Source organism: Rhinolophus ferrumequinum, chromosome 12, assembly GCF_004115265.2.
Source record: "Rhinolophus ferrumequinum isolate MPI-CBG mRhiFer1 chromosome 12, mRhiFer1_v1.p, whole genome shotgun sequence".
Lineage (NCBI taxonomy): Eukaryota > Metazoa > Chordata > Mammalia > Chiroptera > Rhinolophidae > Rhinolophus > Rhinolophus ferrumequinum.
In genome coordinates this window covers 6,897,660-6,923,493 of record NC_046295.1, presented here as the reverse complement: position 1 = coordinate 6,923,493, position 25,834 = coordinate 6,897,660, and the positions used below count along the sequence as shown (strand labels likewise).

At 39.4% G+C, this 25,834-nt stretch overlaps 1 non-coding gene across 1 annotated transcript; it reads left to right on the top strand.

Annotated features, from left to right (window-relative positions):
* The first annotated feature begins 15,456 nt into the window (after positions 1 to 15,456).
* LOC117032582 (U6 spliceosomal RNA) lies at positions 15,457 to 15,563 on the top strand. The gene has a single exon (XR_004424765.1). It is a non-coding gene; the product is annotated as a U6 spliceosomal RNA (small nuclear RNA).
* Positions 15,564 to 25,834: the final 10,271 nt, after the last annotated feature.

Genomic DNA, 25,834 nt, shown 5'->3' with positions numbered 1-25,834 from the left:
GGGGAATCTTATTTGTCATTGGCTGCAAACCATCTTTTGGGAACCAGATAGAGAGACATAAGGTGTAAAACATAGAGATAAGCAAAGTCCTAAAAAGGCACAGTCTCACAGACTTTTCTTTCCTCGAGGAAAGACATCGGGGGACAGTTGGCTAGGCTGTTGTGTGACTACATTAAGGAATTTTTTTCAAGAATTGTTAAAAAAATTTTTATTGGGTAATATTGGGGAACAGTGTGTTTCTCCAGGGCCCGTCAGCTCCAAGTCATTGGACTTCAATCTAGTTGTGGAGGGCACAGCTCAGCTCCAAGTCCAGTCACAATTTTCAATCTTTAGTTACAGGGGGCACAGCTCACCATTCCATGTGCGAATTGAACTGGCAACCTTGTTGTTGAGAGCTCACGCTCTAACCAACTGAGCCATCCAGGTGCCCCTCTGGAAGCTCAGCAACAGCTTGTTGTCTTCAATCTAGTTGTAGAGGGTGCAGCTCACTGGCCCATGTGGGAATCAAAATGGCAACCTTGTTTTTCAGAGCTCGCACTCTAACCAACTGAGCCATCTGGCCATCCCTGTATTAAGGAATTTTTAAAAATACTTTTACATAAGTACAAGCATGAGTATATTTGTAAAGATGTCTCTCATTTTTGGTAGTTCCAGCTCCATCTTCAGTCTCCCTAGGGCCCTTAGCTCTACTTTTAGATAGCAAACTTGAAAAGTACCTCAACATCTGACCACCAGAAGTGTTACATTTCTTGTTTCTGTGGCACTGAAGGAAATCGTTCCAATGAAAGATAGCATCTTCCCAGTCTGCGAATTAACACAGAGGAGACAACATAGAACTGGATGTTAATGAGAACATTTTATGACTTTAGGAATTTGGCAAGATCACAAAATCTTCTCACTGAGTAGTACTGTAACAAGCCTTCACTGTCCTTAGCCTCAAAAGTCAAAGAAAAATCAGCGTACAAAGGAAGGTATTTGGGAGAAAGGTGAAAAGGTAGGAGGAAATAAATTTATTTCACTGCTTAGTGATGAAAGAGTAATACAAATTTGAGTGTTACTCAGAGTTCCAGGAAATTGATTTATGGATGCTTCTTCTGCACACACTACTATGAATATGCATAGAGGCCAGACAGAAAACAAGATCTATGCAATCCCCAAGAGGTTTGAAAAAGTCACTTCTCCTGTCTAGTGAATCTCTTTATGCCAAAGATAGAACTGTGGCATAAAGTTAGATCAGCAAATGTTTGAAAAACAATTAAATATCCACTGAAAAATGTGGTCCATTTTTATTTTATATGTAAGTGGCCATATAAGATTTATGTGGTAATGACTACAACAATATTATAAGGATCTCAATATTTTATTCTCATTACACAGAATACTATGTTTACCTAGTACAATATAATTTTAAGTAAATTTGATTGAATATAATGAACTAAATTTTGTCTTCCAAATCTTAAGATTTATAAAGTGAAAGCTTATTATAGCATTAACTTCTAATACTTAATATAAAGTGACTCCGCTGTATTTCAGGGATTATTCAGTTTTTTTACTTGTAAATTTAAACACAGAATATTCTATGTAGGATCAAAATAAGCACATAAAGTTCAACAGCATTAGAATATTTTATTATATTGTATAATCTTTTATAGTTTTTTAAAAAAATGACTTTAAAGTTTTAATTGCTACTCAAAACAGCTCAATACAATAAATATTTTTGTTTTTCCCCCACATTGGAATGCTACTGGAAGTGAAATATAGTAAAGAATGCTTTACTTGGAAAGAATGAATATTAGAGGAGTTTTTGGATTTTATGATTCAATTCATTTATTTTTTACAATGAAAAACTTAAAATCAATGTAAGTGAAATTTTTGCTTATAGTCTTCCAACGCCAATCAATGCCTTGTGCATTTCATTTTGCTGATATGTGTTCCAAATGTTTTAAATGTGTGTTATTACTAAGATGTACACTCTCTACTGCTTCTCTAATGGCTAAACTCTTGATTATTTGGAAAGTGATTATCTAGTTAGAGTATTTTTTAGGTATTTTACTTCACTTCTTTAATAACTAATAGTGTTTGGTACTTACAAATTTTACTCACGTTGGCAATGAAAAGTTAAGTTATTGTTGTTGGTAATACTTTTTAAAGAATTAATATAGAAAAAAATTTCAAATTGACAACTCAGTAAAATTTTAATCTATGCATATATATGTAAGTTTCACTTAAGTATGATGATGTGTCTAGCCCCAATTTTCATAAGTAATGAAAAACTGACTGCAAGGATACCAGGTAGTAAACCAAGATATTGGCCTGCTGTGTGACAGAAGAGTCCTTACAAAACAATTAAAATATGAATATTTTACTTGCCAAATTTACAAATTGAGCGAGTATAGTTTATTACCTGCTCATAAAAGCTATCAATAATCAACTATTAAGATTGTCCGTTTATACAAAATTGGATTTAAAATAAAACATTAAGCAACATGGCAGAGTGAGATGACCCCTTTCTTTCTCTCCTTAAAGTTACATTTGGACAACGATAATTTAACAAAAGATCCTAACTCAACACACAAACATGTCTGAGAGATCCACACATTGAGACATCTGAAGGTGGGCATATCAGAATGAGCAGGGAAGGCACGACAGGGGGAAGGACAGAAATGGGTCTGCAGATACAGTCCAGCATTTGCTGCAGCCTCAGTTGATGCAGTAGTGGTGGACAAGGCAGGTTGCAGCCCACACATGGCAGCCTGAAGGGTAGGATGGGCAGAAGGAACATTCCTGCTTGAGTGGCCAGTGCCCATTGTGGCTAAACCCAGTGACAGGAGCAGAGATGCAGGACAAAAGTGTGGAAGCTGTGGGCTAGTGGCCACCCTTACTAGCAAGAAGGCAAAGCCACACTAACAAACCCATCTCCCCTTTTATCCCCTTCACTCCTGCTCATGGCAGAACCTGGTAGAGACAGAACCCAGTTGAGGCAGCGGAGATGCCATTGATAGCACAGTGTGGTCATCAATCTTTGGTTACAAAAAGGCAGCTCTTGGAACTCACTGCTGGGAGTGACCTTGCTCACCACATCCTACCACAGGGGCGGTGCCCTGAAACTGAAGTGACTCAGACACAGAGGGAATGCCCACCACCTTGGGGAATATGGTGCATATTCCATAGCTGAGGTGACACTGACCCACTAAAATCCTGAAGGTGTTAGTAGTGCAGGTAGGAGAAAACAAAATCTTGCCCTATAGCACCATCTACTGGAAAACAAAAAAAAAAAAAAAGAAAAAGAAAAAGAAAAAGAAAGCTAAACCTCTAATCAACCTGCTGAATTTATAAAAGCAAAACAGTATTAAAAAAAAAAGGGGGGTTCACTACCTCAAATGCCCAGACAAACAATCAATCCATCAAGTACCATGAATAACCAAGGTAACGAGGTAGGTCAGAAAGAAAATGAAAAGTCTTCAGAAGCCAAACTCAAAGACATGGAAGACTGATTTAAATGACAGAGAATTCAGGATTGTGGTTATGAAAAAACTCAATGAGCTACAAGAAAATTCAGAAAGTCAGTTCAGTGAGCTCAGGGATAAAAGCAACAAAGGTAGTACTTTACCAAAGAGATTGAAAGAACCAATAATAAATTCTGGAGCTGAAGAACTCAGTCAATGAGATGAGTAATGCATTAGAGAGCATTGGAAACAGAGAAGACCAGGAAGAAGACAGAATTAACAATCTTACAGAAAAAAATCGAGAAATGACTCAGGTGGAAGAAGAGAGAATACTAAGAGTTTAAAAAAATGAAAAAAAAAAAACTCCACAAGAACTATCTGATTCCATTAGAAAGAGCAAAATAGGAATAATGAGTATACCAGAAGAAGAGAGGGAGAAGGGAACAGAGAGCCTATTCAAACAAATAATTAATGAGAACTTCCCAAGCCTATGGAAATGTTGGTTTCTCGAATTCAAAAGGTAACAGAACAGAACACCTAATTACTTCAATGCAAAAAGACTGTCTCCAAGACACATTATATTAAAATGGTTAGATGTTAATGAAAAAAAGATTATCAAGGCAGCCAGGGTAAAAGACTGTAACCTACAAAAGAAACCCCATTAGATTATCATCAGATTTTTCAGAAGAAACCTTACAAGTCAGGAGAGAGTGGAATAAAATATTCAAAATATAAGGCTGACAATTAAGTTCGCGAACTTTTCACAATGATGTTGCTAACCTTTTTTTTTGATATTAGAGGGATTATTCATTATGAACTTGTACCAAGTGGACAAACAGTTAACTAAGTTTGCTATTTGGAAGTGCTGAAAAGGCTGTGTGAAAAAGACGACCTGAACTTTTCTCCAACAATTCATGGCTCTTGCATCACAACAATGCACCAGCTCACCTGGCACTGTCTGTGAGGAAGTTTTTAGCCAGTAAACAAATAACTGAATTGGAACACACTCCCTACTCACCTGATCTGGCCCCTGATGACTTATTTCTTTACCCAAAAATAAAGGACATATTGAAAGGAAGACATTTTGATGACATTCAGAACATCAAGGGTTATACGATGACAGCTCTGACGGCCACTACAGAAAAAGAATTCAAAAATTGCTTTGAAGGATGGATTAGGCACTAGTGTCAGTGCATAGCTTCCCAAGAGGTGTACTTAGAAAGTTACTGTAGTGATATTTAGCAATAAGGTATGTAGCAGTTTTTCTAGGATGAGTTCGTGAATTTAATTGTCCAACCTCATATTGAAAGAAAGAAATTGTCAGCCAAGAATCCAGAAAATTTATCCTTTAGATATGAAGTAAAGACTTTCCCAAACAAAAGCTGAGGGAATTTACCATAACAAGACCTGCATTACAAGAAATGTTTAAAGGAGATCTTTTACTTGAAATAAAAAGTCAAAAGTATACAAAATTTTGAGTAAGATGACAAAACAGACAGAAGCAGGAAATTACAACTCTATTTTAGAATAATAATATGTTAAACAATTATATCATAAAGGTTAAAGGGAGATAAAGCGTTTTAAAAGGACTATAACTTCTGCATTTTGAAAATGAATACACAGCATAAAAAGAGATAAGTACAACAAAAACAAAAGAGGAGGAGGAAAAGTACTGAACTTACACAGGTGAATGAAGATAAAATGCAGTCAAAACAAAAATGACTCTTGTATGTATGACACTTCTTTTACATGAATGGTAACCACAAAACAAAAATATAGAGATGAGACACGTAACACACAAAAAGGAGAAAAACTATCATAACAAACCAGCAAACTAAAATAGCAGATAGAAACACAAGAGAAAAGAAACAATGGAGGTATGGAGAAACTAGAAAACAAAAGATAAAATGGCTTTAGTAAGTCCTCATATGTCAGTAATCACCCTAAGTATAAACGGACTGAACTCACTAATCAAAAGGCACACAGTAGTGGGAAGAATTAAAAAACGAAACTCAGCTATATGTTTCCTTCAGGAGACCCAACTCAGCTACAAAGAAAAACATTGGCTAAAGTTAAGGGGTAAAAGATGTACTTGAAGCAAATGGCAGCTAGAGAAGAGTGGGTGTAGCCATATTTGTATCAGACAAAATAGATTTCAAAATAAAAAAGGTAACAAGAGACAGAGATGGAAATTTTACAGTGATAAAGGGGACAATGCCTCAAGAAGACATAACATCAATATATATGCACCCAACCAAAGAGTACCAACATATATAAAGCAATTACTAACAGACCTAAATGGAGAAACTGAGAAAAATACAATTATAGTAAGGGACCTGATACCCCATTAACAGCAATGGATAGATCATGCAAACAGAAAGTGAAAAAAAAAATTGACCTTGAATACCACATTTTACTAAAAGGATATAATCAATATTTATAGAACTTTCCATCCCAAAACGACAGAATGTAGGTTCTCAAATGCACATTGAACATGATGGATAGACCATATGTTGGGGCCACAAAACTAAACTTAATAAGTTTAAGAAGAATGCAATCATACAAAGCATGTTTTCTAACCACAATGGTATGAAACTGGAATTTAACTACAAGAAGAAAACTGGAAAAACCATGAATATGTGGAGATTAAACAATATGCTACTGAACAACTGTTGGGTCAAAGAACAAATAAAAGAAGAGATCAAAAGATGCATAGAGACAAATGAAAATATTACATACCAGTATTTTTGAGATGCAGCAAGAGTGGTACTAAGAGATAATTTATAGCATTACAGGCCTACCTCAAGAAACAAGAAAAATCTCCAATAAACAATTTAACATTATACCTTAAAGAGATAGAAAAAGAAGAACAAATGAAGCCTAAAGTTAGTAGAAGAAAGGAAATAATAAAAATTAGAATGGAAATAAGTCAAATAGAGAACAAAAAGACAATAGAAAAATTATTGAAACAAAAAACTGATTATTTGAAAAGGTAAACAAAATTGAAAAACCTCTAGCTAGACTCATTAAGCAAAAAAGAGAAAAGACTCAAACAAATAAAATCAGAAATGAAAGAGAAGTAGTTACAATGGAAATACAAAGGATTGTACAAGGATACTGTGAAAGGGTATCCACCACCAAATTTAATAACCTAGAGAAATGGACAATTCTTAGAAACATAACCCTCCTAGACTGAACCATGAAAAACTGGAAAACTTAAAAAGACCATTCACTAGGAAATTGAAAGAGTATATATACATATATATATGTGTGTGCATATACACACACACACACACACATACATATATACATATGTATATATACATATATATGGTCATGAAATGTAAATTACAGCAAAGGGGATATAGTCAATGGTATTGTAACAGCTATATATGATGTCAGAGGGGTAATAGACTTGGGGGATTATCACTTTGTGAGGGGTATAAATGTTTAATTATTATGTTGTTTTGTACACCTGAAGCTAATTTTAAAAAATAAAATGAAATAAAATAAGATAAAATAAAAGAAACAGTCATCAAAAACCTCCCTCCCCCACCACCCCTCCCCCCAAAAAAAACAAACACAAAAAGTCCAGGGCCCAATGGCTTTACTGGTGAATTCTACCAAACATTCAAAGAAGATTTAATACCTATCCTTCTCAAAATCTTCCAAAAAATTGAAGAATAAGGACTCTTCCTAATTAATTTTAGGATACCAACATTACCCTGATATTTAAACCATGCAGAGACAATGCAAAAAACAAAATTACAGACCAATATCTCTGATGAACATAGATGCAAAAACCCTAAACAAAATACTAGCAAATAAAATGCAACAATACATTCAAAGGATAATACGTTATAATTAAGTGGGGTTCATTCCAGGATGCAAGGATGGTTTCACATATGCAAATCAATCAATGTGATACACCACATTAACAAAATAAGACACAAATCGTGTGATTGTATCGATAGATGCAGAAAAAGCATTTGACAAGATACAACATCCATTTATGATTAAAATACTCAATAAAATGGGCAACATTATAAAGGCCATATAGGACAAACCCTCAGCTAATATCATACTTAATGATGAAAAACTGTAAACTTTTCCTCTAAAAAAAGACAAGGAGAAAGACAAGGTTGCTCACTCTTGCCACTATTATTAAACATAGTCCTGTCTAAAGCAATCAGGCAAAAAATAGAAATAAAAAGCATCCAAATTGTGGATGACGAAGTAAAACTGTCACTGTTTGCATATGACATAATTTTATACATAGAAAACCTTAAAGGCTTTACCAAAAGTCTATTTAAAAACAATAAACAAATACAGTAAAGTTGTAGGATACAAAATAAATGTACAAAAATCTCTTGTGTTCTTATATATTAATGATGAAATATCAGAAAGAGAAATGAAGAAAATTCCATCTACAATTGCAACAAAAAGGATAAAATACCTAGGAGTAAATTTAACAAAGTGAAGGACTTGTACATTGTAAACTGCAAGACATTATTGAAAGAAATTGAAGAAGACACAAAGAAAGGGAAAGATAATTACGTGTTCATGGATTGCAAGAATTAACATTGTTAAAATGGCTATATTATCTAAAGCATACAGATTTAATGCAATCCCCATCAAAACATCAGTGACATTTTTCACAGAAAAAGAACAAAAAAAAATCTTCAAATTTGTATGGAGCCACATAAGACCCCGAATAGCTAAAGCAATCCTGAGAAAAAAACAAAAAAGCCAGAGGTATCACACTTCCTGACTCAAACTATACTACACAGCTACAATAAGCAAACAGTATGGTGTTGACATAAAAACAGATACACAGAACAATGGAACATAATTGAGAGCCCAGAAATAAACCCATACGTATACGGGCAACTAATTTTCAAAAAAGGAGCCGAAAACTTACAAGAGAGAAAGAAATTCTCTACAATAAATGGTGCTGGGAAAACTGGAAAGCCACATGCAAATCAATGATACTAGATTACTATCTGACATTATACACAAAAATTAACTCAAAATGGATTAAAGACTTAAATATAAGACCTGAAACAGTAAAACACACAGAAGAAAACATGGCACTAAACTTAAGGAGCTTGGTCTCAGAGGGATTTTTGTGAATTTGACCCCAAAAGCAAAGGAAGTAAAAGCAAAAATAAATAAATGGGACTACATCAAACTATAATAAAAAGTTCCTCCATAGCAAAAGAAACCACCAACAAAGCAAAAGGGCAACCAATTGAATGGGAGATAATATTTGCAAACGATACTTCTGATAAGAGGCTAATATTCAAATTTTATTTATCCAAAAATTGCCTAGGCAATTTTCCAAGGAAGACATACAGATGGCCAACAGATATATGACAAGATGTTCAGCAGTACTAGTAATAAGGGAAATTCAAATCAAAACCCCAATGAGGTACCACCTCAACCTATTGGAATGGCTATTGTCAATAAGATAAGAAATAAACAAGTAATTTGCATGCTAGGCAGGGGAGCGATGGGAGACTTAAATAGGCAGTCATAAAAGCATGGCAGGGCCATTTCAAAATAAATGTCTAGAGGAATTATAATTAAAAAAAAAAAAAAAAAGATTTCAGACTAACTAGAGCCCTGAGAAAGCCTTCTGTACCTTACCTATCAGCTATTTAGATCACTGGGTTTCTACCTTAAGAGAACTTCACAAAATTAAGGAGGTGTAAGCCAAACTCAAATAAATACCTTTGCAACTCCACTTTTGGAAAACTCAAGTTTTGCTAAAAAATTGCATGTTTCATGAGATGACCCAATTAATGATTTAAGAATAATAGTGATAAAAACAGAGCAATCAGCTCTACTTGAACTTTCAGAATCCAAAAAGTATCGGCGTCTGGCTTTGATGCCTTCTGTCCTTGTTTACATAGCAAATGAGACTAGTATTAACAGCCTTTGGAAAGATGCCCTTCCATATTTGACACTGAGTTCATCCAGTACAAATAGAAAACCTTGAGAAAATGTGAGTCTCTCTTCTCTAGAGGCCACGTTTATTATGTAACACTGAGAGCCCCTTTGGTGTCCTTGCTGGGTCATACATCACAGGTACCTGGACACCCATCCAGCCCAGCCAGCTGCCCTCTGACCACTCCTTCCAATGGATCTGCGGTCACCTGAGAAACCTCAGGCTCAACAGCCCCCTCGGGTCCTGATGCCATTCTCTCCTGGCTCATGTGGGTGTCTTATGGTAAATGGGGCTATTAGTCTAGATGGAGACCTAAGATATCCCTCACCTACTCACCACTGCCTGCATGTCTGGTATCAAAAGCAGGCCCTCTTCGGTGTTGCAGACCACCACCTGCTATGAAAATCAATCTGACTTCCAAGATGTGTATGTTCTGCAGTGTTCTTGTACATGTGTGTATTTTTCCATTTGAAAACCAAGGATGATCCCAACATCTACCTTAGGAAGTATTAGTAAATTGAGGTTTGCTCTCTAAGGTATTAGGGTCATGGCAGGGCCTTTCCCCTGGTGATGGAAACAGATGTGCTGACATGAAGGAAATGGTGATGCTGAATGACTCTCAGTCATTATTAGTCTTATGGTGGGTAAGACGGTGGGTACTTGCCAAATTATTATTCCCTTACCAGCTTTGTCCCACTTTCATACCTTCATACTTGGGTACCTAGAGCAGAGTTCTTAAAATGTGAAAATGGTACATGTGCTGGAGGAGGAAAGAGAAACAGTTCCTCTATTTGTTTAAACAAATGGCTAAATGCACCATGATCAAAAGCTGGAAATCTAAAAACTGTTGCTTCAATTTACACAAAGCACAGTAATATCTAAACTTACATTAAGTATGAACACACAGCATACTTTGAAAAACATCACAAATTGTCAATCAGTTACCAACATGATGTAGTGAAAAGATTGCATGTCCCAAGTCTCAGATCAGATCCTGGGTGCAGAACTGCTAGACTGAGAGGTCTTGGGCAAGTCACTGAATGTCTCTTAGCTTCAGTGTCCTCATCTGCAAAGTGTGGATGTTAACCTCACAGGACAGCTGTGAAGAGTGAATGTGACAATGAACTTGAGAACACTTTGTCAGTACTAATCAAATGCTCTCGTTTTAAAATTTATTTCCTTTAGAGCTATGTGAATTGGGTGTTGAGACATTTAAAAATTCTTCACCACATGTGCCAGGGTTCAGAGAGCCCTGACTCACGTGATACTGATTCACAAATGTCAGCTCCACCCGGCTTTGCGGTGGCTCTGGGAGTCTGTGGTCATCATAACTGTCCTCTCCCCATGCTGCTGCTACTACTGCTGGCTGGTCTTCCTCTTTTCTTCCTTCCATTTCACCTCAAATTCCCACTGCCACCCCCAACCAGTAACACAGACCATATTTTAGGCACAAGGCAGATTAACTACACTTTTGTTGTTGACTTACATAGTTAAGCACCAAGCATAAGTAGGCCTTCATGTGAAAAAGTCTTGCAATTTCCAAACGACTGTCTAACACATATGTTTTTGAAGATCCGTGTATTTGGAAATTGAGGACTGCCAAGGCAATATTTTTGCACGTAGACCTGGCATGATTTTTCTGTAAATTAGACAAGGGACATTCACAGCTAAAGGCAATAATACTCTGGCTAATATTTAAAGCTTTGAGCAAGTAGTCAAACCATGAATTGTGATTCTACCTACACTTCTATTGCTAGAGGTTAATCAGTTTAGGAGTAGAAGGGAGCTTCCTCAATCAGATGAGTTACCTATAAAGCAACCTGCAGATAAATACAGTGAACTACTGAATGTATTCTCCCTAAGGTGAGAACAAAACAAAGATGTCCACTGACACCACCTCTATTCCACTAGAGGTTCCATTAGAGGTACCTCTATTGTAGTAGAGGTTCCAGACAGTACAGGAAGTCAAGAAAAATAAGTCAAAATTATAAAAATTCGAAGGAAAGAATTATGGCTATTTTTATTTGTAGATGATGATTGTGTACATAGAAAATTCAAAGAAATGTACGTGATGGAACTTTATGAGGGACTAAAAATGTTGTATTTTTTTGAACTAATCTAGGTGGTAGTTAAAAAGGAGTATACTCGTGTAAAAAGTCACTGAGCTGTACACTTAAGATTTGTGAATTTTGCTTTATATAAATTGTACCTCAAAATAAGTTATACATATTTAAAATAATTTGTATTTATCTATAATCACGGGTGTTTTTAAAACATGTCTGCAAATTATTTGATACTCTTCCCTTCAAAACATGGAGCTTAGTTCCCCTCCCATTGGATGAATAGAAGTGATCCTAAGTGATTTTGAGACTGACTCCTAAAAAGGATGTAGCTTCCACCTGGCTTCGCTCCCTCAGAATGTTTGCTCTTTGGGAAGCCAGCACCATGTCATGGAAACATTCAAGCAACCTTGCAGAGAAGTGTATATATTGAGGAACTGAGTCCTCGCACCAATTTGCAGCCACTGCGTTGGCCGTATGCACGTAGGGTTTCCAGCCCACCAAGACATCAGATCCCTGCGGCCCTCACCTACATTTTGACTACAACTCATAAAAGACCTAGAGCCAGAACCACCAGGTTAAACTGCTTCTAAATCCTTGTTTCACAATAACTGCCAGAGATAATAAATATCTATCACTGTTTTAAGGCATTATGTTTTGGGGGTAATTTGTTACACAGCAATAGATAAATACTTGTCTTCAAGGTTCGAGTAGGACACTTCACAACTGTAAATGACAGAAATGTTTGAGGTCCTTTATATCTTGTATTCTAATATGGAAAACCAGTTTTGAGTGCTGTGTATAAGGCATTATTTAAACATATCTAGGTCTGAAAATAAAAAATGCAAGTAACATTATGTTGTTAATTTTCTAGTTGTGTCCTTCCATTTTTGAAACCCAAGTGAATACAAAGTCTGTATATATTCAGAACAGGTTTTCTATAACAATGATGGGTGTTGTTGGAACAAATTACTGATGAAGAATGAGCAAATCATAATAAAGTCACTCCCAGAGGAATGTTTCCATAGTAGCAAACCAAGATACAAAGACTGAGGACCTCTCTTGTCAAAGCGACAGTGTGAAAAAGAAAAGAGGGAAACTATCCCTTCGCTATGGATAGTTCTTAGCCTCTAGCAGTTGCATGTTGGTCTCATTATAGTCCTCTAAACTAGATTTAAAATCTTCTTTACGCAGCTGTCCAGCTTTTCTATTTGTTCCATAATTTCAACAGTAAGTTTGTTAAAGGAGCCCTTCAAAATACACGGTCATGAATAATTTTAAGAGGAAAATGATTTAAACTGTAATTCTGGAAAGCAGGAAGCACCTGATGATGGATACATAAGAATTTCCCCTCCAAAAATCAGGAGTATTATTCTACAACCACCGGTGGTTTTTTAGGACATCGATTTTCTCTGAAAAGCAAGAAAAAAATTACAGGACAGGAATAAAAACCTGGACCACTAGGCTGCCCTGTGCCTCTGGGGCACTGTTATCCTGCCTACAGGTGTGTTCTTGATGCCTTTTATGCTCCCTGTGTAAGAAGCCTCTAAGCACACATACCTGAGGGGGAAAATGAGCAGTTATGGATGGTAAAGTGCAGGCGTCAATGGAAATTATTCTTAGGCTGACAGAGTTAAGATTCAACAATAAAACCGTTCATTTAAGGGAATACAGAAGCAGAAGCGTTTTAAACGCCAGGAGAGATTATTTTGTAAGTGAGGATCAGAAGGGAAGTCACTGCTAAATAATAATGATAATGACGATGGTTTAAAGAACCTTGAAAATAACAAAAATTTTTGATCCTTCTGAAAAGCTTGAAGTCCTTTTCGAAGTAGGTGAAAGGTGAGAGCCCTGAAATAAGAGAAAGGAACGCTGCAGAGATTTCTTTTTTAAACACTGGAGCTTTGGAAAACCCAAGATGGAGGCAGATAACAAAAGTTCGGGGGATGTGTGCATGCATTGCTGTGTGAATAAAGCTAAGCTACGTACGTTCTGCTGCAGTTGGAGTTTTGACGGTCGACACGAAAAGAAATGAGCTGTGGCCAAGGGAAAAGATGGTGAGGGTCACAGGGAACACGACACTGAGGGGAGCACGTGGTAGAGGTGATGAAAGGCAGATTTATAAATACAAAAAAGGAAAACCTAATGGGGAGATGGGAAATGTCAGCCTGAAGGACATTTGTGGTCACTGGAACCTTTGGCTCAGTGGGTCCAAGGCTGGACCAAAGCAGTAGTGACAAGGGGACAGGTGTCAGAAGGTTTCAGTCTGTGACCTCATGCAGGCGCCGCTCTCCCTTTCATCGCCTTTTCAGCCAAGAGCCCACAGTGTTATCTAAGCACACTCTGATCCTGCAGCAGAAGCCTTATGCATTTCGTTCTCATTTTGATCCAAGAGATTAGTGTGCTCCTCACCATGAAGAGGGTGGGGACAAGCAGGATTTAGAGGAAACCCCAGGAACCCAGCCTACCAGAGCCTATACTTAGAGGCAGAGGGCATCCTAGCTTCTTCCCCACAATGAAATGAAACTTTTCAGAAAACCCGGGCAAGAAACAGTTCCCAGATGGTGTCTGCATGAGGACACTTTCTTTAGTCCAGACAGAGTCTGGGGATGGCTCATAGGCCCAGCCAGGGCTTTTAGGGTTTTGTGTGTTACCAGGCAGTCTGGATCATCATGCCATACCTCCTCTCAGACGTTTGATCAGCCAGTGAGTCAACACACACTGAATAACCACAGAGTGTGCAATCAAGGGCTAAGTGTTCAGTGGCATTAAAGGGCGTATAATCACAGACCACATTTCTTTCTATTTTCCATGGCTTCACCCATGATACAAAGTGGCCAGATGCTCTTTATTTATACCACTTCAAGGGTGCCATTATAATAGAAGTTGCCTCTAAAAATACAGAGGTTAATGACATAAGGAGCAAAGTGGAGTGAAAAGAGCAGGATTTGGGCATCAAAGGCAGATAGCAAGTCTGGCCGGGCCCCTGACTGAGGGATCTTGGGCCAGCTGCTTGACCTCTGAGTGTCTTCCCCTCATCTGTCAAATGATGCTGCTGCTGTTGATGATGATATTGATCTCTAGCTCCCAGTGTTATGAACAACATATCAAGTGTGAAGGGTCACGTGAATGTCAACTGTTCTTGCTGTAACTCAGGGGTGGAGTCCTCGGTCCCATGGAAGCCCAGATGCACCCTGTCTGGCCCCTAGCAGGGCTTCCTGGAGTCAGCACAACAAGTTCTCCATGAAGTTGGTGGGTGCTGACACACCTCAGATTCCAGGGAAAGCCATCTCTAGACCCCATTGTCAGTCCTGAGGGGTGATGGAGGCTTCTCAACAGACAGGATGGGGCAGGATCAAGCTGAGTGTCTTGCAAGCTTATGAAACATGAGCTCTTCATTACATTAGTTTTTGGAAATTATAAACTGCTGCAGATGTCTGAGTCAAGATTCAATGGTTTTAAAACCCTGATGAACTAAATGAAAGGAAAACATACTATTTAAAGACTACCAGGTGTTTTCCTCTTTTATGAGAGGTAAAGTCTGAATTAATAATTCTTCTCTTTGAGAAAAGGGGAAAAAAAATAAACCTCACTATTGGTTTGAATTTTCCAAAGGTGAAGCCAAGATTCTACCCTGGAATGGAATTCAAGACAATGCAGAACTACCTGATTTTCTACAATAATGTCAAAAGTGGTCTTCACTGTGGATAGAATTGCATTTCTTCATTTTTTCATTCACTCATTCATTTAACTAGGTTGTACTGAGCTCCTACTGTGTGCCTAGCGGTCCTCTAGGCATTGAGTGCTGTCCTCATGGAGCTCACAGTCTAGTGAGAGAGACAGATACCAATCAAAGAATCATATCACTCATGCTGAGTGCTGTGCACTCAAGGGAATATGTGACAGGCTGTGGGCCTGGCCTTGGAAGGCATCCTTGAATAAAAGCCTTTTAAGCTGAAAGCTGCAGGATGAGTCACATTTTATAGTCAAAATAGGGTGGGTGTTTACTTTAGTAGCACATAGACTAAAATTGGAACAATACAGAGAAAATTAGCATGGCCCTTGTGCAAGGGTGGCACACAAATTTGTGAAGTGTTTCACATTTTTGCACAACAGTATGAATGTACTTAATGCCACTGAACTGTATACTTAAAATGATTAAAACAGCAAATTTTATGGTAGGTATGTTTTGCCACAATAAAATAAAAGGGGGTTGGTGTTGAGAAGTTCCCATTGCAGGCAAAGGGAATAGCAGGTACAAATGTCTTGTGGGAGGAGGAAGCTGGATGAGAGGAAAACCAGCAGGACTGGTTTGTCAGGATTTAGGGGATGTTGTGTGGCCCAAGATGAGGCAGAGGCCAGGCACACTGAACCTGGATATTGATCAGCATCCTGAGACTAGTGGGAGGTTGCAGAGGGCTTTCATCAGGGCAGTGACATAACCTGTGTTTTATAAAATCACCCTGGATTAGGGAGAACAGCAGATGGAGAGGCAGTGGACGTGGCTGACCAGCTGGGAAGGTGTCAGAGTTCTTCAGGAGAGAGATAGGTGCACCTTGGACTAGGGTGTTGGGGTTGGGATAGAGAGAAGTGGATAGATTTGAAAAGTCAGAGGGTAAATAGACGAACTTGTTGATGGTTGGCTATGGGGGTGAGGGAAGGGACCAGTCAAGAAAGATGTCCATGATTTTGGATAGATAGTGGTACCCGTGACTGGAACAGGAAACAGAGAGAAGGGGTTTGGAGAGGTGCATCATGGCTCTTGCTTTGGATATGTTGACTTTGGGGGCCTCGGGGAGGAGATCCTATGCATGGGGTGTTGGGTCAGGGCTCACTGAGCCCCACTCTGATTTCTGGCAGAGTCTCGGTGAGACTACCTGGCTCACAACTCAGTGCTGTTTTCGGAGGCATGTCTGTCACAGGACATGTGAGGACTCAGAACCACTCCCAAGAGAAAATGGATAGAATGTCCAGTCTGCCTTACACAGCAGGCAGGCCTGCTCCACTGGGCAGCTGACAAAAACAATTCCTTCTTCTTCTGAATGGCTGCTCTCAAAGAAGCTGAGCTGGCTTTGTGACAGAATCTTGACTAAGCCATCCTCGGTGTGGGTAGATAAAACGGGGTTGGTTGCACACAGCTGGGATGCTAACTGTGTGTCCAACTCTGGTCCCTTAGACCCAAGGGTGAGCATTCTTCAGAGTGCTTCTGAAATGTCAGCGTTAAGAGGCAGATCCTCGGCACTGAATGACTGAAGCTAAATGTTATGTCTAGTTACAGGGTTTGAGCTCTGGAATGGCTGCCTTTTCATTTAATGATTTTGGAAAATCAAAAACATACACATCTCAGATCCACCTGAGGCAGAAGTAGCATTGTATTTTTAAACTTTTTTCCTGCCTGCCTCTAGTTTCTCTGTAATCTCTAGCACCACACCAGACCCGTTCTGAAGTAATTTCATTCTTTATTCATGCTTCAGTGATGAAAGGTGCATAAAGGTTCCAATTGAACAATTAAATGTCAAGAAAACAGTATTTTAAAGGCTCTAGCTTGAAGCCAAACCATCTACCCAACTAAGCATGTAATAAATACCTGCAATTAGTCACACATGCCTCAAAAGGGTAAACACTGGCTGGATTGAATGGCTATTTTTAATCATGCTCATGGGATGAGTTCTCTCACAATGCACAAAGGTGTACAGGCTAAATTCTGGGGTGAGTTCAGAAATGTAATGCTGTGAAAGTGCTGACCATAACCAATTTAAAAGTGGAGAAGAGTATGAGATAAACCCTCAGGTTTGATGGTAAATATGTACTGAGGGAAACTTTTTAATCTAAAAAGGTCAACCAAGATGACCTTTATGTGTTCTTAAGAAAATACAATATATAAATAAGGCTACATACACACAAATACATGTTAAAAGCACATCTAAGGAACGCATTCTATTATGAAAGTAGAAGGGTGATAGCACACCTGTAGTGTAGGATGAAGGGTCAAAAGGTGAGGATGCACGGGGTTTTGCCACTGCTCTGATTCCATAGCCACCAAGCACCGATCTCTTATTAATTTGGCTCTGAATTTTGGCTTTGCTGTTAGTGGAAGAAGGCACCAACAAGTTGGTACAATGATTTTGAATCACCTAATCAGAATATTCCTCATTGTAAATTGCTACGTTGTTGTTCAGAATTATGTAAATTCTTTGATAAGTTTGGTTGGTGCTAGTCAGTTCCGTAGCTTCTAAACTGCTTTGATCTTTCTCAGGAGCCCACAACCTGAGGGCATGGTCCCAATAAGACTGTCCCCATTTGAGACGACAGCCACAAGTTTGGGGAACTCCAGGACACCTGTACTTCTGACCAAATGTCTGCAAGTCCAGGAGGTCCGCATGACCCTTGTGAGTTTTAATAATTCACTAGAAGGATTCACAGAACTTAGGGAAGCACTATATTTATAAATACAGTTGTATTATAAAGGATTCAAATCAGGACGAGACAAGTAAGGACACACATAGGGCAAGGTCTGGAAGAGTCGTGAACACAGAGCTTTCATGCCCTCTCCCTGTGCAATCATGGTGTACCACCATCCCAGCACAGTCATGTGCTCGCCAGCCAGAAAACCCCACCAAGCTTCAGTGTCCGGAGTTCTTACTGCGGTTTCATTATGTAGCTGTGATTGGTGGACTCAGTGGCTGTATGACTGAACTCAATCTCCAGCCCCCCTTCTCTCCATGGAGGGAAGGGTGGCTCAAAACCCTAACCCTTTAATCATGTGGCTGGTCTTTCTGGTGACCCGCCTCCACTCTGCGTCATTTTGTCAGGATAAACTCTGGGCTGATCCAAGGGGCTTATGAATAACAAAGATACTCCTATTACTCAGGAAATTCTCAGGATTTCGTCCCCCTACCATAAACCAGTGACAAAGGGCAGTTGGATTCTTTATTATGCGACCATCTTCAAAGCTGGAACACCATGTTGTAGAAGAGGAAAAACAGGGAGGTGACATCTTAAGACTGAGCATTTGTCTAAGAGACATACATAAGAGAATATGTAAACCAGCCCTCATACGAAATGGGACTTTCAATAGACCAAATGCTCTAATTCAAAATATTCTAGTTAAAGCAAAACACTGTTAACTGGAAAGCTCTGTGTTCATGACTCTTCCAGACCTTGCCCTACGTGTACCCTTACTTGTCTCGTCCTGATTTGAATCCTTTATAATAAAACTGTATTTATAAATATACTGCTTTCCTGGTTTAATGCATTAAAGACTTAATGCTTTTATGAGTCTTTCCTGGTTCTGTGAGTCCTTCCAGTGAATTATTGAAACTTACAAGGGTCATGTGGACCTCCTGGACTTGCAGACATTTGGTCAGAAGTACAGGTGTCCTGGGGTTCCCCAAACTTGTGGCTGTCATCTCAAATGGGGACAGTCTTATTGGGACCATGCCCAGACCTGTAGAGTCTGATGCCAACTCTATGCGTTAGTATCAGAAGTAAATTTTATTGCCATATACAAAGGCAGTACTTGTACCTGCCTTGCCCTGGTGTCTTCAGGATTCTCGGTGGGTCACATCCCCCAGGTATGTTTCTCTTAACTTCATTTCATTCCATGTCTTTTGTCTCTAGAGGCCCAGGTGTCTTTGGAAAAACTCGTAAATGCATTAAGTTGGCATTTTTGGTTATTGTTATACCATTAAAACAGCTTATAATTTTTTTTTTTTTAACTAGAGTCAAAATTTCTCAGGAGGTCTGAAAATTATATTTTCAACAACTGGTTTCAATACATCCAGTATATGGGTGGTTATCCAGGAAGCTGTTGAGCCAAGTGCCCTTCTCTGAAAAATGAATTTCAGGATTCAGCATTTGAAGGGGATAAAAGGGGTTACTCATGATCATTGAAGCTCTGCTGTCTTAAAAAACAAACTCATTCAGAGGAGGCAGAGTTGGGGAACAGCCACCTCCACCACTACTCATCTCAGCCTGTGACACAAGGTTCCTTGAGCCAGGGGTCTGCTGAGGGACCCTCTGCCCCACCTCTGGGGCACCTGTTCTCCTTGGGAGCAGCATGTGCTCCTCTGCCAGTGGCTGTCAACCTCCTCTTCAGCACTAGGGCAGGTTCCTTAACCCTGGCTGCAGGTTAGAATCACCAGGGGGAAGTTTGATAAAATGTCCACAGCTGTCCTTACCATCAGAAATTCTTGCTTACCTGGGCTGGGTAATTCTCTGCTGGTCATGGCCTTACAGGGCACCGTGCTCTATCCTTGCTGGCAGCCTGCTGGCTTGGTTAACAGCAGAGAGGAAAGGTCTATCCTTGGTTATGTCTCTTGGTGGTCTCTTGGGCCAGGCACATCTGGCTGACTCTTAGTTTGTACAACTAGAAAGAGTTGTTACTTTGAAATGCTTTATCTAGTTTTGCAATTCCAACTAAGCATCTCCTAACTAATATTAAGAAAACCAACAACTACCTTATTTAATGAAAACTTAAACTGTGCTGCAGGTTTTATATGCATTTTCTTTTTCTTAGCACTTTTATTGTGAAATAGGACACGTACAGAAGAGTTTACAAAACAAACATACATCTGAGCGAATGATCACAAAGCAAACACTCATGAAACCATCACTTAGTAAAAAAGAAATACAACCATGTCCTCCTTCTCACTAACCCCTCATTCTCCCTCAAAGGTAGACTACACTCCTGACATTTAAGGTAATCATTTCCCCGTTCCTTTTGATCGTCCATTACCAAATACGCATTTCCAAAGTTGGGTTTTATCTTGCAGTTTGTCAATTTCACATACTTGGAATTTCACAGTACGGGTTCTTTTGTGTCCAGCTTCTTTTACTCAGTGTCACATTTGAGATTCATCCATACTGCTGTATGTAGCTGTGATTCAGCCATCTTCATTGCTATGTAACATTTCGTTGCATGAAAAAGAATCCACTTACCCACTCTACTAGCGTTTGAGCCAATTCCAGAATATGGTCATTGTAACAATGCTGCTATGCACATTCTTGCATGCATCTCCTGATCACATAGGAATTCCTGGTCCATGAGCCTTGCTCAGTTTTCACTCCAGGAGATGTTCCTGAGCCCTTTTCCAAAGTGGCCTCATCGATTCATGCTCCACACTATCTCCAATAGTTACTATTGTCAGTTGTCCTCATGTTAGCTGTCCTGGTGAATGTGCATGCCAGCCCACCATGGTGTTGCTTTGCATTTCCCAACCCAAGGAGGTCAAATACCCACCCTTTTATAAATTCATTGGACACTTAGGTATCTTCCCCTGAAAACTGCCTGTTCAATTCTTTTGCTCCTTCCTACACTGGGTTATCTGCTTATCTCTTATGATGCTTAGGATATTCTGTTTTGTAAGCCTTCTCTGTTATATGTGATAAAACACCCCCTTCACTCCAGGGCCTGACTCCTCATTCTCCCAAATGATGTACCCAGATAAACCGAGATTCCAGTTTTAAAGGAGACCATGTATTTTTCCTCATGTGATCTTTCCAGAACACCTGTGAAGGAGAATTACTGCCCCCATCCTGAGGGTGAGGAAACTGATGCTTATGAAGTTTATTTAGCTAACGTGCCTAGTAAGTGGCAGAACTGAGATTCATTTCCAGATCTGCCTGACTCCAACCCCACGCACTTCATCCCCAGGCTCTGCTAATAACAACTTCGTATTTGAGTCATGGTCAGAGTCCCAGCAAACAACACTTGAAAACCAAATTTGTAGATTTCTCTTCCTTTGTTAATCACTCCTCAACCACTGCCCCACACAGGACAGATGCACATTAAGTGTTGCCTGTTGATTATTAAATATTTACTTAAAATGCTGTGAATTTGATCCTGAGAAAAGTCTTGGAAGAGAAATATTATCAGGCAACACTTGACAGAAAGTTAACTTTAGTCTCTTTTATTTTTTTGACCAAGTTTTATCAGTCAAACTCAATCAATTTGCATGATCCTCCCAATTATAAGACTTGACAGGGGAAAGATCAAGCATGAGAATTCAGGTGACATCTGGGTTCCCCAAATGTCCACTCAGCATCATAGGGGCCCTGCCTCATGCTACGTTTGGGGGCACTTAGCTGACTGCACGTGGCTGAGTTGGCAGGTAGAAAGGACAAGAGTAATGTCAGACTCACAGTGTTTCATCCTACATTCAATGTGTGTCAGATACAGGACAATGGAAAATAGAGGGATGGGAAAGGATTACCTGATAAATGCCAACCAAAGAACGCTGGGGTAGAAATATTGATATTAGAATAGCTCTAATCTCTGTGATTTCTTTGTCGCACACAACAAATATTTCCACTCCACCTGCCAGCCACATTACTCGGTCTTCGGCACTCACCCAGAGGAGGAGTATTTGCGTTCTATTTATTTTCAAATGGTCTTATAAGAAAGCTTAAGATTCTTCCCTTCTGCTCTGGATAAAGGAGGGCAATGCTTGGTCGTGACCTGAACACCCTTCTAGTACAAGGTCAATAAGAGAAGGTTCATCTTTGACCTGACCTTGAGATGTGGCCATTGATTCTGGGGTTTTGTACCAAGACCAGTTTCTCTTGAGTCCTGACTCTATTCCCAACTGTGTTTATGACCAAATCCTGAGTCAGATCTTGTATGTTAAATTAACCTCCAGAGGAAGGAGGGGCACATGTTGGTTGACCTGGAAACAGACAGATCACTTGAAGTCTCCACCACAGATAAACAGACAGGCGTCCAAGAAGAGGCACTGCGGAGCCTCACACATTTGTGCTTTCTAGTGCAGTGTTCCAGCAAAGAAGTGAACTGTAAATTGCACTATTTCATCTTTTCTTATGGCAGAATAGTATTCCATTGTGTATATATGTCACATCTTCTTTACCCAATCATCTACTGAAGGACATTATGCTAAACGAAATGTCAGACAATAAGTCGAGAACCACATGATTTCACTGATATGTGGGATATAAAACTGAAAGCAACAAAGGAACAAGACAAACAAACAAATGAGAACTCATAAACAGACAATAGTTTAGGGGTTACCAGAGGGTAAGCGGAGAGGGGGGTGGTAGATTAGGGTAAGGGGGATCAAATATATGGTTATAGAAGGAGAGCTGACTCTGGGTGGTGAACACACAATGTGATATATAGGTGATGTATTACAAAATTGTACACCTGAAACCTATGTAACTTTACTAACTATTGTCACCTCAATTAACTTTAATTAAACAACAACAACAAAAAGAAGTGAATTGTGCAGAAAAAAAGTTGCTTGGTCTTAAAAAATTCAACCTGCTCCTCCTCTTCCTTTTATTTAAAACTAGAGAAAGAGATGGAAAAGAGTAAGTACAGAGAAACAAATACAGTCAAGGAAGAGAGGGAGGAAGGGAGGGAAAGAATCAATGTTTAAAAAGCTGCTTCATGGAAGAAGTTTGACGGTTTCCAGGACTCAGCCTCCCTTAGCAGCTCCCTCAGCTTCCTGTGCTGCAGGGGCCTCTGGGAAGGGGCTCTGTGAAAGGGCCGTGCTGGCACTTCAGCAGTAGTTCAGTCTTGTTCGTGGAGTTTGGGGGAGGTGGCCCAGTGTCGTCAGTAATCCTCTGGTTTACCTAACAGTCTTTGGGCACTGCCCATCTCATCTAAATGCCTGGACAGTAAATCTTTTTTTAACCAGTCTCTCTCTCTCTCTCTCTCTCTCTCTCTCTCTCTCTCTCTCTCTCTCTCTCTCTCTCTCTCTCTCTCTCTCTTCCTTCCCCTTTCCCCATGTCTCTGTAGCAAAGCATCTGTCTCCTGGCTGGGCACATGCGGTTCAGCTTCTCGGCACCAAAAACAGCCTGAGGGCTTAGACATTGGTCTGGAAGTCAAGAGCTCATCAAAATTTTACCATTGAATTGCTTTGTGAAAAGACACTTTCTGCTTTCATTTCTGTTACTGGTACTGAATCATTTGTCCAAATATCAAAAGGACCGTGTTTTGCTACTCATCGTCAAATGTAAGTAAAGCTGTGGATCAAATTCAGTAAAGCCTTTCTGAGCAGCTGAATTCACTTTTAAGTTAGTACATGTCAAGATTTTGTCATTTTTCAGTCTACATTTCACACAAGGTTATTGAAACTTGTGCTAATTAATTTGGAAACAAAAGCTGGGGGTGTTTAAAGGTGTTTATACCTTGAGTCACAGTATTAGGCAAATTTTCCATGTCTTTCCCTATATTTCATCACTTAGACTGTCTTCTTATTTGTACTTTCCCTCACCTTGAGCAGAGTAGAAGATCACATAAAGGATATATTTTCCAAATCAAGCTGTTAGGATAATCATAGTTTTACCAAATCCCTAACACCTGTAGAGTGCATTCTGTACACTGCTGCCAGGGTGGTGTTACTCAGTTACTAAGATAAGATCTTAGCAAGTTATTGCCCTGCTTAAAAACCTTTGATGAGTCTCCATTGCTTTTGTGATAAAGTCCAAATTCCTTAGCCAGCATTTCAAGAGCAGCCCCATTTAACCCCAACCTACCTCTCGTTTCCTTCCCTCCACTCCCTGCGCTGACAGCACTGCTGATTCCTCAGGGATGCTGTTGGCCCTCCTTCACAGACCTCACCCTCTGTGAGATCACCACACTGCCCTGGGCCGGACCCCCCCATAGCCATACACATTCTCTTCTTACGGCCATGCTGACTCAATCCTCCCTCGTTATTGCAGTATGGTTGACAAATAAAAATTGTATATATTTAAGGTGTACAACCTAATGTTTTGATACACATATACTTTGTGAAATGGTTACCAAAATCAAGCTAGTTAACATTTCCATCACCTCACATAGTTACTTTAGTGTTTGTGTGTGGTGAGAACACTTAAGATCTATGGTCTTAGCAAATTCCAAGTACACTTAACAAATATAGTATTATTAATTATAGTGGTTGCAGGGGCTGGTGGGTGGGGAAAATGGGGAGATGTACAAAGTTCTATTTGTGTAGGAAGACTAAGTTCTAGAGATCTAATGTACAGCCTGGTGACCAACTCAGATTTAATTGTTTGCCTTCTCCACCAGATCCTGCGCCCTTGGGGGAAAGCTGTTCTCAAGTATAGAGATCTCCTGGGCAGCTTGATAAAAATAAAAATAATTTCTGAGTTCCATACCAGACCAACAGAATTAGAATCCCTAGGAGTGGAACCCAGGGATCCATAAATTTAAAAAAGTTTTCCAGGTGATTCTGAGCAGCAGCCAGGCTTGGTAACCACTGCCCCATGACGAGCATTATTTTTCCTGGACCCAGCCCAATGACAGCAGGAGTGGAACAAGGCAGAGAGCTGAGGTACACTGTGGCCTCACTTTGTGCCAGGTCATGCTATAGGAGCTTTTACATCTGCTCATTTAATCTCAGCCACCTGGAGAAACAAATGATAGTACGCCCATTACTACAGACGAGGAAACCACAGCTCAGGGGCTTTGTACCTTGTCCGAGGTCCCCCCTGGTAACGGAAATAGCTCTGCTGTCTCTTTAGGCTCATACTCTTTTTCCTTAATGTATGTTAATTAGTGTTAGTTAAATTAATGTCTTGTTTTAGGATCCCCATGTTTTGTTCCCCTGCATTCAATCAACCTGCAATCTCTCTCTGCTCATCTTCATTTTTAGAAACAGCCTTCATTTTTAGAAGAACAGCCTCATCTTCATTTTAGAAACAGATGAATCCTTTAGATTCATCTCTCCCCATCTCAGGCCATCTCCCCTCTAATCCATTTTCCCAACTGCAGCCAAGTGATCATTTAAACTAGCAATTCTGGCAAAGCCACTCTGCTTATGGTACCTGTTACCACGTATATAAGCTTTTCATTTTCACATAGACAAATATGTCTATATTTCCTTTATAGCGTCGAGGTTTTTAGACTTATACTGGGTGTTTAAGAAGGCCTTCCCTGCCCTCCAGACTTCTACTGCAAATAACAATCTAGGGGTTACGTTTTATAATGTATGAAGTTTGTACACATTGACATAAAAAGGCAATCTTAGGAAAATGGGCAATAGGTCTTTGTAAGCAACTCACAGATGAGAAAATGAAACTAATAAACAAACAAATGAAAAGAAAGCCCCATCATTAGTGGTCAAAGAAACAAAGTGATGTCACTCTATATTCCTCATACTAGAAAAAAATTAAAAACAGCTATGATACTCCTGGCAGTGATATGGGGAGAAGGGTACTCTCCCTGCTGGTTCACATGGGTATTTCACCAGCTTTTCTGGAAAGCATTTTAGCAATAATTTAAAAGTAGAAACTGCAATAATGTTTGTTCTAATTTTCCATTTCCGAGAATCTATCTTTGTAGCACAAAACCACTAGTATAAATGACCTGTGGACAAGAGTATTTACTGCTGCGTTGTGTGAATTGCAACAACTTG